Source organism: Notamacropus eugenii, chromosome 7, assembly GCF_028372415.1.
Source record: "Notamacropus eugenii isolate mMacEug1 chromosome 7, mMacEug1.pri_v2, whole genome shotgun sequence".
Taxonomy (NCBI): domain Eukaryota; kingdom Metazoa; phylum Chordata; class Mammalia; order Diprotodontia; family Macropodidae; genus Notamacropus; species Notamacropus eugenii.
The window spans coordinates 77,492,951-77,512,428 of record NC_092878.1 but is presented as its reverse complement, the minus strand read 5'-3'; the positions used below and the strand labels follow the sequence as shown (position 1 = coordinate 77,512,428).

Below are 19,478 nucleotides of genomic sequence, written 5' to 3'. Positions count from 1 at the left end.
TGAACCTGGAGGCTGGACAGAATTGCATTCAAAACTGGCCTCAGTGTCACCCTGGGTAAGTTGACTCAGTTTCTTTATCAGTAAAATGGGCATTAATTTTTCCTTAAAAAAAGCAACTATGGTCCAGAGTTTCTATGAAGATGAAATGAGATATCTGTGAGGAGCTTTGCAGGCTTTGAAGTACTATATAAATGTTAGCTGTTATTGTTATTAGTAGTAGCAGATTTTTATTATTATTGTGTCCCCCTCCATATTGAACAAGTATCAGTGATGTTCTGACTATTCGCCTTCTTCTAACGCATCGAATGAGATATTTGGTAGTATGTTGCAACCTGCTCACATCTACCATATGTCTATCCATTGTCTTCTGTTACGATAATCATTTTTTAATTCTTTGGAGGCAGTGGTATTCCATGTCTTGCTGTCATATAGCAACACCAATAGAATGCTAGTATTAAAAAAAAAAATAGGCCTTTGCTTTCATAGGAAGCTTTGGGTCATTAGAGGAGCTTTGCAATTTCCTGAAGGCAATTCAACATGTTCTTCCCTATTTTTTCCACTCTGGGCCCAACTTATCCTTCTATAGTTTCTATCCCACATCTACTGAGGGATATGAAAAACATTAAATTATGGAGGGCATTTGCCTTGTGGAATTTAAAACTTCATATCTATGTATGTACATACACACATACATACACACATGGAGGGCTGTGTGACATATACAAATATTTATAATGTAAAATTGAACATTAGTGTATAAATAAATATATGCATACATATACATGTGTGTATATATGTAGGTATACACACATGCACATATATAAACACACACACACAGAGACCAAGGAAAGGGACAAGATCATTTTCATCTGGTGAGGAGTATTAGTGGGGAGATAACAAAGCCATCCTAGAGAATATATCTTAAATTTCATAGGATTTAAAGCTGGACAAAACCTTAAAGATTATTTAATCCAACTGTTGTGTTACAAATGAGGAAACTCAGACCAAGGGAAATTAAATAGCTTCTCCAAGGTCACGTTAACAAGATGCAAAGTCAGGATTTAAACCCAGCCCTTCCAAGTCCATATCTAGTGTTCCCATCATGGATATGTTGCCCAAAATTTACCTGAATCTTTCTTCAACCTATTTGTATTTCTAGTCTCATTCCCCAGTATTCCAGGAAGGAGATCTGTATGATCATTCCCATTGTTATTCTCATATTTATATTATTATTGTTACTTTTGCACAATGTCTGGCACAGAATGTTTAACATGGTTGTTTATTGGTTTTGTCTACAGAGTCACAGAATGTCACAGCTAGAAGGGACCTAAAGTCATAGAATGTTGGGTTGTGTTGGATGTGATGGGACCTCAGAACATAAAATGTTAGAGCTGGTAGGAGTATTAGAATATGAAGTATAAGCCATCAGAACCAGAAAGGGTGTTGAAACATGAGATGGCAGATCTGAAGAGGAAGGGACCTTATAGTTCATTTGGTTCAATTCCAGCATTTTACAGAGGGGTAAATTGAGGCCCAAAGAGAGAAAATTAATTGGCCACGGTACATTTAAGTTGGTTCTTGAAAGAGATAATCACACTTTCAAAGAGGTGGAGGGAGAGGAGAGAAGAAAAATGATGGAATAGATTTTCTTTGTTGCTGAACAACATTTTGTTCCAATTAAAGATGAATTCTGGGGAGATACAGCTCACTAGGCCCTGGAAATGAGTTTTGGGGTGCATTTTAGAGAAGAAACAAATCTATACTGACTCCTGAAATTTTTCTTCACTGTCACAAGCCCTTAAAAACACAGTGCCATTTGACTCAGACAGAAGCATCCCCGGGTATGCTACTAAAATAGTTGCTTCACTGCCACTTATATGTGTGTATGTTTGCATTTTGAATGTTTATGGATTTAACTAATGGCTATGGATTTCCACATTTGCATAAGGAGTTAATCTAGTGAATAGGAAAGCAACTCTTAGCCTTCTCTGAATATATGCTCTGGAGGTACACAATAATAGTGTTAGCAACAGGTCACTTTCCATAATCTTGGCTGTACAATGGAGCACATGGTATGTAAGTCTCTTAAGGGTCCTACTGGAGATCATTGGGAAGATGAAAAGCACAGTCCCTACCTTCGAGGAGCTTACAGCCTACTAGGGGAGATTTACTTGTTTACTAATCGTGTTAGTAACAACTCAAGTTTATAGCGGGTGCTCCAAAAGTCTTTGGGCATTTTTAAGCTTTAATGGCTAAAAAACAGCAGTAAGACTTTTGAGACACCTTGCAAACTTTAATCATGTAAAACCACCCTAAGAATTTGGGACACCCAGTACAGCTTTACAATGTGCATTACATATATTACCTCATAGGTATTGTACAAGGTAGAATGTAATAGGAGGGAGCCAGGTTGCTTAATAAAGTGGTAGACCAAGGTGCAGGAAGTCCTGGGTTTACATAATGCTTCTAACACTTAGCTCTGTGACCATGGACAAGTTATTTTAACCTCTGTGAACCTCAGTTTCTTTTTCTGTAAAGTGATATTACTAATATCCATAGCATTTTTCTTAACAGGGTTATTGTAAGGAAGACTCAAATGAAATAATGTATGGTAGACCTTAAAGCACTATGAAAATGCCTTTTTTTTCTCCTCCTTTTTCTCCCCCTCCTTCAAAGGAAAAGGTTAGGTCTAGACAGAATGTCCTCCAAAAAAATCTGAGGTCAAGTCACTTTCTTCTCTGGTTCTTACATTCCTCATCTGTAATTTGAGCAGGTTGGACTGTCAGATGAGCCCTAATGGTCCTTCTGACCATGAGCTCTGACATTCTAGAAATTGAACTGTATAAGTCTCTAGAGTTTGAATCTTAAGTCTTTTCTCTTGTTTTGCCTCTAATGGTTCAGATACCATCAATTTCCCCTGTGGCAAACCTGACATCACTTTGGGTCCTCCTTGGGAAAATCAGGAGCTGGGTGTGGAGCTGGGCCAGCAGGAAGCTCTGTGGTTTCCCACCAATGAACTGTGAGGTGAACTCACTCGTTAGACAGGTTATTGGGGCAGGACATGTGACCGTCTTTTCAAAGCTGCATTTTGCCAACACCCTTTAGCTATGAGAAGTACAGGAATCTAGTCGGGTGGAGAGATCTTGAGAAGTTGAGACTTGTTTGTGAGCTTGTTTCAGTCTTTTCCATTACTTTGGGCCTTAAAAAAAAAAAAAGTTACATGTCAACTGGCCAAAAGGGCCCTGAAACGCTGCACAGACGACGGGAAGAAAAAAGTGACTTCCTACTAGATTGAGGAACTTGGAAGGAAAAGATAGTCTAAGTACATGAAGGCAAACCAGATTGCTGTCGGTAGGTGGCAAAGTACTTTACTATAAATATTGCAAGAGGCTTCTTTCCTTTTTTTAATCACTTTGCATTTCAGATGACTGAAATGTCTAGAGAAGCTTCTACTTCATGTGCTACAAATTTGAAAACGTAGAAGGGGGTATCCTTACATGGAGAAAAAGTTTGGCTCTGCATCAAATTTAAAGGGAAAGTCTCAATCTTGGCTAGATTCCCTTGTTTAGTATTATTTCTCGCATGTTATATAAGGTCTTGGAGACCATTCAGTTTGTCAGGTACAGTGTAGAGGGGGCTGGATTTGACATCAGAGAACCTACCTTCAGATTCAAACTCTGTCACCTGTGTGACCTGGGGGCAAGTTATTTCACTTCATTTCACTTCTGGGATCTTTTTTCCTTGTCAGAAAAATTAGAGGGACTGGATTACATCATTGGTGTCAAACTCAAAGGGGGCCCACTAAACCCTACCTAAGGATCCCTTCAGGCTCCATATTGACTTAATTTTAAAATGTAATATTTTAATTTATTTTGTTAACCAATTGCCAAATTTATTTTAATCTAATTTGGACCCACACTTGGGAGGGTTGTAGACTCCATATGGGCCGATGCATGTTTGACATTTTTGAACTAGATGACCAGTTGGAAATTTGTGATAATACCACCATATTTGCAGTGGTCCCAAGAGGTATCCACACTAGCTGCAAATTTATTTTCATCTCTTTACTTTCACTTTTGTCTATTCAACTGTTATCCTTTAGATATGACTTTGTGATTGCATTATGTGATTTTTTTTTTGAAATTGTTCTTGCAATATATTTTAGAGCAGTATGTACAAGGCAATATGAATTGGATATGAATTGTCACTCTGCCATTTAATATGTCTGCTACCTCTCACATGTCATTTAAATTCTTTAGTCCTCAGCTTTGTCACGTGTAAAATGAGAAGGCTGGTTGAGATGATTTCTAGTGCCCGTTCCGGCTTCGGATCTAGGAACCTTTAGATTTAGCAGTGGAAGATCCTTCAGATCTTCCTGATCTGAATTTTACAGACAAGAAACTGAGGCCCAGAGAAGTTAAATGACTTTCTGAGGTCACACATGTTTGGTGGACATAGCATGTTTTAAAAAAACAGAAAACAACCCAGCAACAGCTTATGCAATGAATAAAGCATGTTAAAAACACATGTGACCTGACCACGTGTTGTTGTTGGTGGGGATTTCTTTTACGTGTGTTCTAACTTTTTCTCTCCTGGAAAGAGATGGTAAGATTTAAAAATTATCTTAGGATTTTAAAAACATGGACTGCTTATGCAAAAAGTTATTCTGCTTTTAGTAACAACATCAGTAGCAAACATTATGGTTTATAGAAACAGTAGAGTTTTAAAGTCTCTATTTAATATCAAACAGGAAATGGCAAGTTATCTTAAGCCATGAGGCAGGCTATTTTTCCCCCCTCAACAAACCTGTTTATCATGTTTCCCCAAGTCTATGGGAAGTATCCCTTCTTAGATTTGGTTTGCAGATCCTAAGTTTTTCTGGAAGTCCCGAATGCAGCATGATCCATGGAGGCAGGTTAGAAAGGGGTGTTTTGCAGAAAACCGTTAATTGCTGGAACTCAATTTAATATAAATGATTGAGAATGATTTGCTCTGTTTCATCACCCCCCTATTTGTGTCAGTGGTGCCAGTCACCCACCATATGCACATGAATATTCTTTCTGAAGACCTAGGATTCATTTTAAGGTCAGCCTTCAATTTTCAAAGAATATAATTTGCCGCTATATATAGAGCCTCATGATTGCTTCTAATAACTAATGGGGGGAAAAGGGGAAACTCAACAGAGAAATAAATGCTTAACAGCTGTGTCTGTTTAAACTTGATTAAAGGCAGTTAAAAAAAGTAAACAAGTACAGAGGAGACAATGGCAATAGAGAAAGACAAGTATCTCTTATTGTGAAAAGTTTTACAGACACAACTTGCTCTACTTAGGAGGCCTGAGATGTCTGTGTTTAAAGTTTACTTTGCTCTTTGTCTTGAGTGGGATCAGTGTTGTAGTGAATAATTTATAGCCAGCATGAATGAGCTCATTAGTCACCTTTTCAGACTTTAACTGAGTTTCATGGTTGTCATTACACCAGCCTTCTGTTCAGCCACTGAGCAAAATGGCAGTTTGGCAGTTGGCTGCCTGTCCTGGGGCAGGCTGCCTCCTTTCAGGTCTGCATTGCCTTTTGTGTGCTATTAAGACCTTCCTCTTGTGACCCTGGGTTGGTCCAGTAAGTCTCAGTCTTCAGATGGTTTTGCAACTCTGAGTTCAGATGACATGTTTTTGACGAAATCTTTAAAAATGCTCTCTCCCTGCTAGGCAAGATTAAGTGCAATGAGATGAGCACTAGCCTGTCCTCCTGTAGAATACAGGTTTTCTTTGGACTGTGTTTGATATTGTGTCCTGAGGTCACTTGAAAACACAGAAGCTAGGTAGCAATTCTATCTAATAGAGTACCTGAGACTTTTTGGCAGGTAAGAGCATTACAGTCATGAATATGTTTCAGTGAAATCATGTTAAATCTCTGAAAACTGGTGTGATTTTGGATTAGCACTTTGCAGCAAATTAATCAGTTTGGATCATCACAGTTCAGAACAAGATCAGAAAGGTTGGGGGCAAACCAAGGTCCTGTTTGGCCCCAGAATTTGGAAATTATTTTCAATCCTCCACTTTATCTCTGGACCTTGCTCCCCCAAGTTAGCAAGAAAAAGCTGGTAGTCACACTAAATTCCCACAGCACTTTAAATTTGGAAAATAGTGTAGAATGCAAACCCAAAATCTAGGACTGGGTTGCCTAGAGACAGGTGGCAGTTATGTGGAGGGAATTGCCAATATAGTAAATGCCTCATACCTTTTGAACCTGTTCATGGAGGCCTTTAGATGGGTATAACAACAACAAAAGACTAAACTTGGGTGAAACCTCAGTAAAAAAAAAAAAATGGTGGTATGCTCACCCCTAGCCAGAGACCAGACCCTTCTGGCAGGGGACCTACAGAGTTGTCACATATAGTGGATGGGGTTGTTCCTAATATTGACCCTGCCTGGCCCCAGACATCTTGACTTGAGGCAGAGAGAGTAGAGGTCTTAGTATCAAGGGTGTTCCAGTATGTAGAAGTACTTCTTACTGGCGTCTGTCATTGACATGGGCAGTACCCCCTTCTGAATTCCGTAGTGTTAGACAACTGGCCAAACAATGTCTGTGACAAGTAAGAAAAGATAATTCAGTGCTCTACTGTGAATAAAACTTCCAAATGAAAAAGCAGGCTTTTTAGGGTGGGGAGAGGTGTTGGGGCCAATTCTTTGAAAATAAGCACATTCATGTTTCTTTAGGTACAAAGTTGTTTACATATTGTCTCCCCCATTAGACCTTGAGCTCCTTCAGACTTTTTTGTTTTTGTCTTTTTTAACTTTTCTTTGCCTCCCCCGAGTTTAGCACAGTGCCTGGCACATAGTGCTGCATAAAGGTTTATTGAGTGAATGACTGACAGAGAATTTCCAATTCTGTTAGCTACCTCCTCTAGAATATTAGTTAACATTTCTGTACTGTTTAAGGATCACTAAGTTTCCCTCTAGGAGATAGATAATGAAAGTATTATTAGCCTCATTTGACAGATGAGGACGCTTTGGCACAGAGGGGCAAATTGGCCCGTGCTGCTTTGTAACACAGTAACACAGCTAGAAAGTGTTGGAGGCAGAACCTTAACCCAGAAGCTTGCGCCTTCCTCGGTAACTTGAATCTTACACGGTATTCAAGTGACCAGTCACTTACAACCACTCTTTGATGCCTGAGGGTACCAAGGATTTCCACCTGAGCTGCAGTACTCTTTAAAAAGTAGAGGGAAAAAATCTTGGGGGTTTTCCTCTGAAATATTTATCACTTAGGAGAATTTCCGTCCAAAGAAAAGTCTTGATGAACTTTCACCAATCTGGAAGAGGACAGTTACTTGGCCTTTAATTTTTCTGCATCGGGTCCTATCAGTTCTGTTGTAATTCAACACTAGTTGCTGATGGAATGATTCTTAGGTGGATGTTTGTTGTGCCTTTCAGCCCAGCAGAGAATAATCCAGACCAAATGAACTCAATTCATTACTGTTTTCCAGAAAGTTCATCAAAGTTAGAGCTTTTACTTTGCTCCAGAGGGAAGATTTTGCTTTTAAGGATTGACTAGTTTCCCCCACTCTCCTACAAAGAAAATAAAGTGAGAGAAGTTTGTTTTTTGGCATTGTTAACACTTTGGCAGGTTCACTTACAGAGACCCATGAGACTCGGGGACTTGGTGTACTCACTGAAAAAGGCAATAAAAACTCTTGAAAACTTGGAAAAAGGAAAAAATTTGTTGGAATTTCTTTTCTATGGCAGGGCTATGAATTTACAGAGATAAAAAGTTTTGAGAAGGAGGACTTTCCAAGAGCATTATGATTCTTGTTGGGTGAAACAGTCAGTCAATAAATATTTCTCAGTCATCCACTTTGCACCAGGCAAGGAGTGCAAACAAGACAGAGTCCCTACCCTCAAGGAGATACAGATTGGTTGGCACCTGTCATCTCATTTTCCCCCTTTTCTGCTTTTGTTCTTCCTTTAAAAAATTTCAACGATAATTTTGTTTTTACATCACTTATATTTTCATATGTATCTCTCTACTCTTTTCCTTTTGTTTTGATTACAGTGAAGACAACCTACCATGCTAATCATAAGATGAATTAAAAATATCAAATTGGAAGGAAAAATAGGCTGATATTTGTTTCTTTTCAAGTAACTACTTTTCTTTAGGTTCACAGATTTAGATCTATCCTGGGCCCTTCTCCATTCCTTCTCCACATTGCTTGGCATGGAGAAGCAAGCCCTGATTACATACTCTAGAATCTGATTTTCAATCCCCAATTGGTGACTATCTGAGGGTTGGTGGACAAGGAACGAATTTCACCTCCATGTCTCTTAGGTTCACCTGTAAATCAGGGGTTGAGCTGGCTGGCTGCCAAGTATTCTTCCAAGTTCTAGAGCTCTGATTGTCTGATGTCTCCATCTTTCTCTTGGTTGATCTCCATAGCTTCTGTGGGTTCAGAGGTCATCTCTGTGCGAATGACTCTCAGATCTTCATAGCAGAGTCTCATTTCTTCAGAGCTCCAGTTCTGCATTTCCAATTGCCCGCTGGATGTGTTCACCTGAATGGCCTGTGTCGTTGTTCATTCTTTTTAGTTGGATCTAATTCTTCATGACTTCGTTTGGTGTTTCCTTGCCAAAGATAATGGAGTTTGCTGTTTCCTTCTCCAGTTCACTTTACAGATGAGGAAACTTAATCAGGTTAAGTGACTTGCCTAGGGACACACTGCTAATAAGGCTAGCTTTTGAATTCAGGAAGATCTTCCTGCTCCAGGCCAGGCACTCTATCCACTGTACCACAATCTCAAACTTTGCATGTCCCAAACTGAACTTCTACCTTTTCTCTTAAACTCCCCCCTCTTACTAACTGATCTGTATTTCTCAAAAGCACCACCATTTTTCTAGTCACTCAGTTCCCAAATAATATTTTTGACTTTTCACTCTCTCATATCCCATATATCCACTCTCTTGACAAGTCTCATCAATTTTTTCCTCCTCAGAATCTCTCAGGTTCATATCTACTGTCCTGGTTCGTGCCCTTGTCACCTGAATTAGCCTCCTAATTGGTCCCCCTGGTTCCAGTCACTTCCTCCCCAATCCATTCTTCACACAGTTCTCAGATTGATATTCTTAAAACATAGGTGTGACCATGTTACTTCACTGCCTAAGAAACCTCAGTGAATTTCCCTTGCCCCTGACATACCATACAAGCTTCCATGTTTGATATTTGAAACTCTTTACAATCTGGCCATAGCCTTCCTACTTTTCTAGCCTTACTGGGCTTTTACTCCCCTGCATGTTCCCTTATGGTCTAGTCTAGATAGTCAGTCACCTTATTTTCCTGAGACTCAGTTTCCTCTTTGGGGAAATGGAGAAAATGTTTGTACTACCTATTAATATTAGAAAGCTAGGTGATCAGTGTGCTGGGCTTGTATTCAGGAACACCTGAATTCAAATCTGGACCCAGTCACTGTGTAGCTGTGTGACCTTGGGTAAGTCATTTACCTGCTGTTTGCTTCAGTTTCCTCAGTTCTAAAATAGGAATAATAACAGCACCTACTTCCCAGAGTTGTGAGGTTCAAATAAGATAATATTTGTACAGTGATTAGTGTAGTATAGTACCTGGCACATAGTTGATACTATCTAAATGTTTTTTATTATCTAATACTACTTACCTCACAAAGTTATTGCAAGGAAGGCTTTTGTAAACCATAAACCATTATAGAAATAGGAAGAGCTATCAAAAAGAGTTATAGAAATGTCAACTGTTATTCTAGTGGGTGCTCCCTGTTTCTGATTTGCAGATCTAGTGTTACAAGGAAGGGAGGCAGAGACAGAGGACAGTTTTGTACACATGAAGCCTTAGCCTGATAGAATAATTCCATTATGTTTGGGTGTGAGGGAAGCCAGATATGTATAGACTAGTCTGGAGATAGAAGGCTTAATTTAAAAAAAAATCAAAATCATTTAATTTAAGGAGGGTTCGCCTTATATTTGGACCCATATGGGAATTTATGGAAAGTTTGGTAGTAATATCATAGATACTGTAAACCTGCTCACATCAGTACAATAGAGTCCCTAATGGGAAATACAGTGTTTATTATACTAAACAGCTCTCCAGTTTACTCAAAACACCAGCACTTTTAGAAAGGTATAATTTCGTCCCCACTGATTGATAAGATTTTTAAGCCTTTTGTAAAAAGCACTGCAAGGATACTTATTTTCCCATAAGCTGTCTGCACTGATTCTCTGGAATTTTTGCAAATTGTTTCATGAGTATAGTACATGAGAATATGAGGAATGCTTAAAATGAAAGGGTTAGCTTCCCTTAGGACGATGGGGAAATTCAAGTGGAGGTCTGCCATTTTAAAGATGAAATAGAACTGTAATGTAGTCTGAACTCATTTATTCATTTAATTCAACAAGCATTTATGAAGTGTTTACTATAGGCTAGGTACAGAGGAATATAAGGACAAAAGCAAAACAGTTCTTACCCACAGAGAGCTTACAATTCTACTATATAATATTCATCAGTACCTCTAAACTCAGAGGTTCCCAAGCTTATTTGACCTACTACCAACCTTTTTTTAAAAAATTACTCAGCACCCCTTGGAAATCTACTTTCTTTAACTCTTTATTGGGTTTTCCTTCCAAATTTGCATCATTTCAGAAATATATCATTTTTTTAAATGACACAACTTAAATTTAATAACTTATTGTAAATTTGTGGTGTGTCCCCTTCCCCCTCCCACACTGAAATTTTGATGACACAATATTGTATCGTAACCAGTATTGTATTGTAAATAAGTCATTACATGCACATATTCCTACCAATGCATGCTGGACTTCCTGACAGTGTGGGACATACTTGCCTGCCAACACTTGCTTGTTAAGACCTATCGGTGGACTTGACCACTTATTACTTGTAACTTGCATTTTGTGTGTTTTTTTGGAAAATAATGTTGTCACTATGATTTTAATTCTTTTACACAGCAGATGAAACGTGTAGACAGTTTTTCAAAATTTTCACATCTTTTCTTCTGTCTTTATGTTTCCACCGTCCCCTTATTTTTATTCAACTTCCCCCTACCCCTGACTGCACCAGAGGCTACTAGTGCACCCCCCCCCCCAATTATTCCAGCCCCCCTCCAGGAGGCAGTATCGCCCTCTTTAGAAACATCTGTGAGACATTCTCTTCTTTTCCATTTAGCCAGAGAAGCCATCTTGAACTACTCTGAATCCACCTTAATTTTCTACTATCCCTGAACTATTACACTTAGACTCTGGATCACATCACTTGCAAAACTGATGAAATATTGATGCATAGTGTTTTCTAATCATTTCATTTGTGCTAATCTTATCTTCCCAACTAAATCGTAATCACCTTGAGTGGAAGAAGACCTTGTGTACATCTCATATGTTCCTCTAGTGCCAGGTCCACAGTAGATGTTCCTTATTTACTTATTGACAGAATGGAATGACTGAATCTGGACTCCAGATTCAGTCAGTCAATCAACAAATATTTATTAGGTTTCACTATCTTGCTCCTAACCAGGAACTGTGCTAAAGATTAAGTGCCCTTGAGGAGCTCACATTTTAATGGAGGAGATAGCATGCCAATAAATGTATACATAGTGCAAAAAAAATAATAAATTGGAGATAATCCTGTAGAGGAAGGAGAGAGGAGGAAATGACCAGAATAGACAGTAATTTTGTAGACAGTGGGATTTGAACTGAGTCTTGAAGGAAGCTAAGGAAACCAGTAGATTTCCTTAGAAGGAGAATTTTCTAAGCAAGTTATACAACTAATGAAAAGATACAGAGTTGGGAGATGGAGTGTGTGTTTGAGGGACAGCAAGTTAGGTCAGTGGGCAGCTAGGTGGCATAGTGGATAGAACACTGGGCTTGGCATCAGAAAGATTCATCTTCATGGGTTCAAATCTGGCCCTCAGACACTTACTAGCTGTGTGACCCTAGGCAAGTCACTTTACCCTGTTTGCCTCAGTTGCTCATCTATAAAATGGAAAAGGAAATAGTAAACCACTTCAGGGACTCATGAAGAATCAGACCTGATTGAAACAACTGAACAACAGTAGGTTGTTGACCAACAACAGCAGGTCAGTGTCACTGGATCATTGAGTACAGTGGAGGGAAGTCAAGAATCTATGTTCTTATCTGTTTATGGTTTAAAAAAAAAGAGCTTTTAAGTTCAGTATTTCTGTTTTTCCTCCAGCAAGAATTCTTGATACAGTTTAGTCTTGGTTATTTCATTTTACCTAAGGAAGGAAAAGATACTGTCTCTCATACTCATACCAGTCATGACGGTACTTTCTCATGTATTACTCTTATTTGGCTTCCTTCCCACCTAGGGAACATACCTAACTAGTCATTTCCCAGGGACCTCCCATGGCCTACACTCATGCTTATGTAGATTATGCACCAGAATGAAAAGTACAGGAACTAAAAACATACTCAAAAGTTACTCTAGACAGGGGTGGGGAACCTGCAGCCTAAAGACCACATGTGGCCCTCTAGGTCCTTGAGTGCAACCCTTTGACTGAATCCAAGCTATAGAACAAATCTCCTTAAGAAAAGTATTTATTCTGTAAAACTTGGACTCAATCAAAAGACTGCACCCAAGGACCTAGAATGCCATATGTGGCCTCGAGGCTGCAGATTCCCCATCCCTGATCTAGTCTATCTAGAATGGTCAGTCATTATCTAGAACCATTCTTATCTAGAATAGTATTATAGCTGGTCTCCAATGGGATTACATTTCACAACACCAAGTGTCCTTTACTCTTACTATACTACATAAAACAAAGAAAGAAAGCTTCAGTTTCCAAATCCAAGTAGGCATTGATACTCAGTCTGGACTTTCTGCAGCAATCCCTAAATTAGTTCCTTACCACTTGAAATTCTGCCATCTATCTAGTTCCTGCCCTCACTGTCTCCAAAAATGGGTCTCTCTGCCTCTAGTGTCATCAGGTCTTCAAGTTCATCCCATAACCATTAACAGATTGAAAAAACTGAGCATGTCACTCACCTGCTCAAAAATACTCAATAGCTCCCAGTTGCTTATGGAAGAGACTTCTGAAGGTTCTTCCAATAGTAATGTTCTACACTTCACTCCCAAGCTTCTCCATATTTTTTTAAAATCTCTGTGCATACTATGAGTATTTTTCCCCCAATAGAATGTAAGTTCTTTGAGAGTAGGGATTATCTCATTTTTGTTTTTATATCCTCCATTATTTAGTATGATGTAAATAAATCCTTGTTAAATAGGTGTTATTCATCTTTGTTTCCCGAGCAGAATATATAGTGTCTTGTACATAGTAGGGATAGGGAAAAGGAATAAGCATTTATTTATCAGACACTTTGCTAAATGCTTTGCAGATTTATTGCAATTGATTCTTACAACAACCCTGAGAAGTAGGTGTTATTATTATCCCCTTTTACAGTTAAGGAAACTGAGGCACATAAAATATAAGGGACTTACCCAGAGTCACACTTAGATAGTTAAGTGTCTAAAGCCAGATTTGAACTCTGGAGTGACTGACTCTTGGTCTCATGCTCTATCTACTGTGCCATATAGCTGCCCTGGAGCTGGCTCTGTGATTTTATTGATTATAGTGAACTAGATGAGGAAATTCACTTTGCTAAAGCAAGTCAGCACCTTTTTGGCAACTTACTGTCTTGGAGAATTACCTATCAGGCATTCAATAAATGATGAATGAGTGAGTAAAATAGGAAATGGAGAATTGAAATATCACAGGGCAAAGTTAAGGTGTGGGAAATGGGAGGTGTTGAAGAATTAGGGTAGAAGGGGCCATCCTCTGTATCTAGAATGGACTTTCTCCTCATTTCTGTCACCATCCTGATCCTCTCTGAAGGTCCATTCAAGGGCTACCTCACCTGAGAAATGTTTGCTGATATCCACCCCACCTCCTCCAGTTTTTTAGGAATCTTTTCCTTCCTTAAATTACCTTATCTATGTACACATATGTCACCTTAGTAGAAAGCCTTTTGTGGGCAGGGGATTTTCTGTTTTTTCTCATTGTGTTGCAATCTAGGGGTGCTGGGAACCCCAAAATGCATGGGGTACAGGTCATGGGTCTGTCTCAAAAGAATTTGATTACCCGAGCCTTTCAGTTCAAGTATCAGTTTGTTTGTGATGCCTGTACAAGCTGGCCAGACTTCTTGTGAGTCTATGCATTTCACAGGGACAAAATTGATATTTTTATAGAGAAAAAGATTGTATCAGAAGATTTGGATGGGATTCAGAAGTGTCACGAAGCTAATTAAGTAATCAAGGTGGATTGAGATGGGCCCTGATTCCTTAGGCAGAGGCACTGGAGATGGAAATATATGGGAAAATTCAGGGACTAGGCCAGAGGTTCAGGGTCTGAATTCTTGTGTTTGAAAGGTTTTTTTCTTCTTTTTTTGGAGAGGAGAAGGCAAGGCAGTTGGGGTTAAATGACTTGCCCAAGGTCACACAGCTAGTAAGTATCAAGTGTCTAGGACCCGATTTGAACTCAGGTCCTCCTGACTCCAGGACCTGCACTTTATTCACTGTGCCACCTAGCTTTCCCTGTTTATGGAAAAGTTCATGTGGGTATCCAGATCCCATGCCCAGTCAATTGTGGCACTACTGCCTAGCACAATATGCCTTATACTTAATAGGTTTTAGTTTATTCACAAGGATTTATTAAGTGCCTACTATATGCCAGGCCCTTAGCTAGGTGCTGGAGTTACAAACAAAAAAGTGACAAGTGCTTGTCTATCAGCTTACAGTATGGTAAAGGGAGAAATCAAGGGTAATAACGTGTACACATACTTGAGTATATGTGAAAGAGCTTCAGTGAATTACTGGTAATAGGACAGTCAGGAAAGGCTCTTTTCTTATATAAGGGAATGTTTGAGCTGAGTCCAGGCATGAGGAATTGCTAGTGCTAAGACCTGGATGGAGTGCTATGCTTAAAGAGAAGTAAGAAAGCCTGAAGGAGAATAATGTGCAATAAGGCTGGAAAGGTCAGCTGGAGCAAGGTTGTGAAGCCCTTTAAATACCAAACAGGAGTTTAAACTTGATTCTCAGGGTAATAGGGAGCCACTGAAGTTTATTCAGTTAGGAAACTGACATGGGCAGAAATATGCTTAAGGAAAATAACTTTAGGTATTTAATAAATCTATTCATTGAGTCAGAGGAGATTCCATGAGGCTCCTATCTCAGCATCTAATAAACTCTTAACCCAAGAAATTCTTTTTCAACTTTTTTTTCAAGTAATAAGCATTTATTTCATTTCCTTACCAACTTTCCCCCTCAGTGAAAAAAAGAAAAAAATACAAATGCTTGTATAATATATAGTCAAGCAAAATAAATTCATCATTGATCATGTCTAAAATATGTTTTTCATTCTGCATATTGGTCATCATTGGTCTGTTCGGTCAGGAGGGAGCATGTTGAATCATCGTTGGCCCTCTGGAATTGTGTGTGGCTGGTTGCAGTACTCATCTGTGAGTTGACAAAGTTATTGTCTTTACAATGGGGTCATTGTATAAAAAGTTCATCTTATTCTGCTCACTTTTCTGCATCAGTACATGCGGGTCTTTTTAGGTTTCTTTGAATTTGCCCTTCTCATCGTTTCTTACAGCACGATTCTCTTACATTATTAAACCATAATTTGTTCAAACATTCCTCAAATGAGATTCCCCCCCATAGTTTCTAGTTCTTGCTACCACAAAAGAATAGCCCCTATAAATATATATTTTTTTCGTATGTATGGGTCCATTCCTTCTTTCTTTGGTGCTTAGGCCCTATAATACCAGGGTCAAAGGGTGTGCACTATTTAGGGACCTTTTGAACATAATTTAACATTGCTTTCCAGAACAACTAGACCTAGTCCCTACTCCACCAACAGTGCTTTAATGTGCTTCTTTTCCCTCAACCCCTCCAACATTTTGTCATTTTCCTTTTTTTTTTTTTTGCCAGTTGCTCTAAATGCTCATTTCTCTAATTATTAGTGATTTGGAACATTTTTTCCACGTGGTTATTGATAGCATGGATTTTTTTGTTTGAAAACTCCTATCCTTTGGCCATTTATCAGTTAGGGAGTGGTTCTTAGAAATTTAAATCAGTTACTTATATACTTTGGTTGGGAGACCTTTATCAGAGAAACTTGATGCAGAAAGGTTCCTTTCCCACCCTAGATAATTTTCTTTTCTCATTTTAGTCTGGAAACTCTTCTTAAAGTCTAACTTAAGTTTCTTCCATTACAGTAGAAAGGGAAGATAGGTCAAGAAATGTATGAAAATGGAAGCAACCATAAGGGCAGCAGAAGAAAGGCTTGCTCTTGGAAGTACTTACTCCATAGTACTTTGAACAGTATCTTAGACCTACTAGGTGCTTAACATAGTTTCTAAATTCTTATGACTTAAAAAAGCTCCTTATTCCACCCTCTGCATTTTTAACCTGCTCTTTTAAGGCAGAAATTCTCTGGATTTTAAATTAGCTTGTGCTTCTACTGCATGTGAAGGTACTCTAACTTGTTTAGACTATATAACTGGGGAAGTGGGATTTTAAAAAGCAGCATGAGATAGCTGACATAAGGTGCTTAAGGATTTACAAACATTTTGTGTTATTTCTGAGGTAGGTATTACAAATATTAATTCTATTTTACAGATGATCCAAGAGGTTGTGACTTGATTTGCCCATGTTCACACTTGTTAGGCAGAATTTGAACACAGGTCTTATGTTTCCCTGTACATCCTCTCTTTTAAAGTTGTATTAGCTAATATTTTAAAATGTAATAGCATTTTTGTAATGCTTCATGGTCATAATCAATCAACAAACATATATAAAAAACACCTGGTATGTGCCAGGCATTGTGCTAAGACCTGAGAAAAAGCTTACAGCTGGTATTTTTATTCCCATTTTATAGCTAAGGAAACTGAGGTTTAGAGAGGCAAACTTACTTTCCCATAGCTTCACAGTTAATGAGTGTTACAGGCTTGGTTTCAGACAAAGGTCTCTTTTGACTATCTGCCTAAAGCTTATTCTACTACATTACTCCACCTCTTATATTTCAAGGCATATAGAAGGAATTGGGAATAATGTGTCATATTTCAATAGAGATTTAAAGAGAACTTTCATTCATATCTTACTCTGATGCTTCACTGTAGTGTGGAGGCGATCCTGGGTTCTTCAAAGCTACTTTCCTTTAGAATGTTAGATTCTTAAGTGAAGGAGCTGTCTTATTTACTCAGAATCCTCAGACACAGTAGATGCTTAATATTTGTTGAATGGAATTTAACTGAATGCCAGTGGAACATAAGCTCTGGCAGGCCCTCCCAAGTTGGTCAGTTCTCAAGACTGGGCCAGTGATTACCCTAACCAACTACTGAAAAAGCTATCATGAGAAGAATAGCCACACACATCAATTCATAAAGACCTTCATGGGGTTATGATCTACCTCTGTGGAGGAAATACCCACAATGACGAAATCAGTGAACTTTTGAATTATTAAAAAAGGATGTGAAACCCTGGTTTGAGTGAGCCAGTCAATAGCTTGGGGGGTCAGGGGCATAGAAAGGAGAAGGCTGCCAATATACTTCTGATCAGTAACATTAGGAGCACTTAAGGAACTTATCTGAAGACACTTGAAACATACTGAAAGGGAAATAGGGTTTGTTTTCTTTCTTTTGTTTCCTTGATTTCTTTCTTTGCTGGCCTTATTGTTCTCCAGGTCCTGAGACTACCACGACTTTTATACTCCAGTTGAGATTACTGTCAAAATCTCCTTCCTTCCCCCCACCCCATGGTGTTTTATTTTTCTCACTGATTTTTTTTTTGGAAGGGCATTGTCTTTTTATTGGCGTCCCTTGCCCTTTGGTTGCTGTGAGGGGTGAGGGCATCCTACTGAAGCTACCCTACCATCTTGTGAGATTGACGAATGGTACAGGATTGTGTTTTCCCTTGTGAGGAGCTGGCCTTGTATGGAATGACTTCCAGGCTGGTTTCCTTCTTTTCAGGAATGAAAAAAATATAATCTAAAAGCCAGTAAGGTCATATCCCTCCAATTCATCCAACTTGGCTGAATCCTGCTCCAAAACAGAACGCATGTAAACAGGTTCAACATCTCCTTAGAGTCCATGAGAATTCGGCTCTTTAAAAATGGTCTAGTTCAGTCTCCCACTTTACAGATGAGGAAACTGAGACCCAGAAAGGTTAAAGTGGACCTGCCCAAGGTCACAAGGGGGAGGAGCAATGGAGCCCAGGCCTCTGGACCCCCTGTCTGACCCCTCTGCTTTTTCCCTTCATAGCCCTTCCCCCGAGTCAGTCCTTGAATGGACCAGCCAGTCAACAAGCAGATGTTAAGAGCTTACTGTGTTGCAGCCTGAGCATCGTTTCTGTTTCGTCTGTGCGGGTTCCCTGGGGTGGGGGACAGAACCTCCGACTCGGTAAAGCCTCGGACCAACTTTGAATCGATCGCCTGTCAGGGCAGCGGCTCGGTATTTTTCCCCCTTTTGCTTCAAAAACAAAAACCAAACCGGACGCTAGGGTGTCCTGTTGGCCAGCGCTGGCGTCCTTTGAAAGACGGGGGCGTGGGTGGGCTGCCGGCCGGGCTTGTTTGTGTGGGTGGGACCAGGACTCAGTGACTGGGTCGGGAAGATAAGGTTTGTTTTAGCGGCCGGCCTGCGAGTCGCCAGCCGCCTCCGAGAGGCTGCGTTCCAGCGGACCTTGGGCTTGCCTTCATTCTCTCTCGGCCCCAAGGCTAGATAAGCCAGACCGAAAAGTGTAATTTTAGCCCAGACTTTCCTCCTGGGGGGAGCGCTGGAGGGGAGAGAATTGGAAAGGCTTTGGGAGTTATGATAGGAATTTGTAGTTTGGGAGGAGCAGCGGAGACTCGACCGCACAGTAATCCCTTTTTTAAATTTTTACTTTGTACTGTGTGCGGCACAAGGACTGGGGAGGACCCGACTGGGTGACACGGTGGAGCTTGGGTGGCTTTCGGGGAATGGAGGTGGCACCCCCTCCGCAGCTTCGGCAGGTCTGGGACGGTTTCGGGGTGCGGGGAAGGCCCCCACCCCTCCTAGCAGGGCGGAGAAGAAGGGAGCTTTTAGAACCCTTGGCGGGCCGGAATAGGTTTCTCTTTCCTTTTCTGGCCGAGTCCCCTCCGCCCCGACCCCCGCAGCAGAAAGGGAAAGTCTGCTGTGGCTCCCCGGAGCCGCGTCCCCCCCTGCCAGGCCCCCACCCCCGCCCGCCCGAGGGGCATCGCCGGCTGGGGAAGTCTCCCGTGCGTGCGTGATCCCAGAGTGGAACCGGGCTGGGACCTGGAGCTGAGGGAGCGGGGGGAAGGAGAGAAAGGGGGCCCGAAGCGTGACCGCCTCCCTCTTCCCCAGGGCGGCCGCTGCCCCCCCAGTTCGCCGCCCCAGACGAAGAGAGAGCCCCGCGCTGCTCTCCCCCAGGCGGGCGGCAGGCAGGCTGGCAGGCAGG

At 40.3% G+C, this 19,478-nt stretch overlaps 1 protein-coding gene across 7 annotated transcripts in view; it reads left to right on the top strand.

The window, feature by feature from the left end:
* FOXN3 (forkhead box N3) overlaps positions 1-19,478 on the top strand; it is a 511,610-nt gene that overhangs the window by 191,452 nt on the left and 300,680 nt on the right. Inside the window, exon 1 of one of the 7 annotated variants that reach the window (XM_072622988.1) lies at positions 736-3,351. The exons of 3 other annotated variants lie outside the window; for them this stretch is intronic. The gene's annotated coding sequence lies outside the window, so the exon portion shown is untranslated. Of the gene's footprint in view, positions 1-735; positions 3,352-18,408; positions 18,494-18,699; positions 18,780-18,944; positions 19,033-19,478 lie in introns of those variants that run through there. 3 more of the 7 variants (XM_072622989.1, XM_072622990.1, XM_072622986.1) reach the window with 3 other exon arrangements.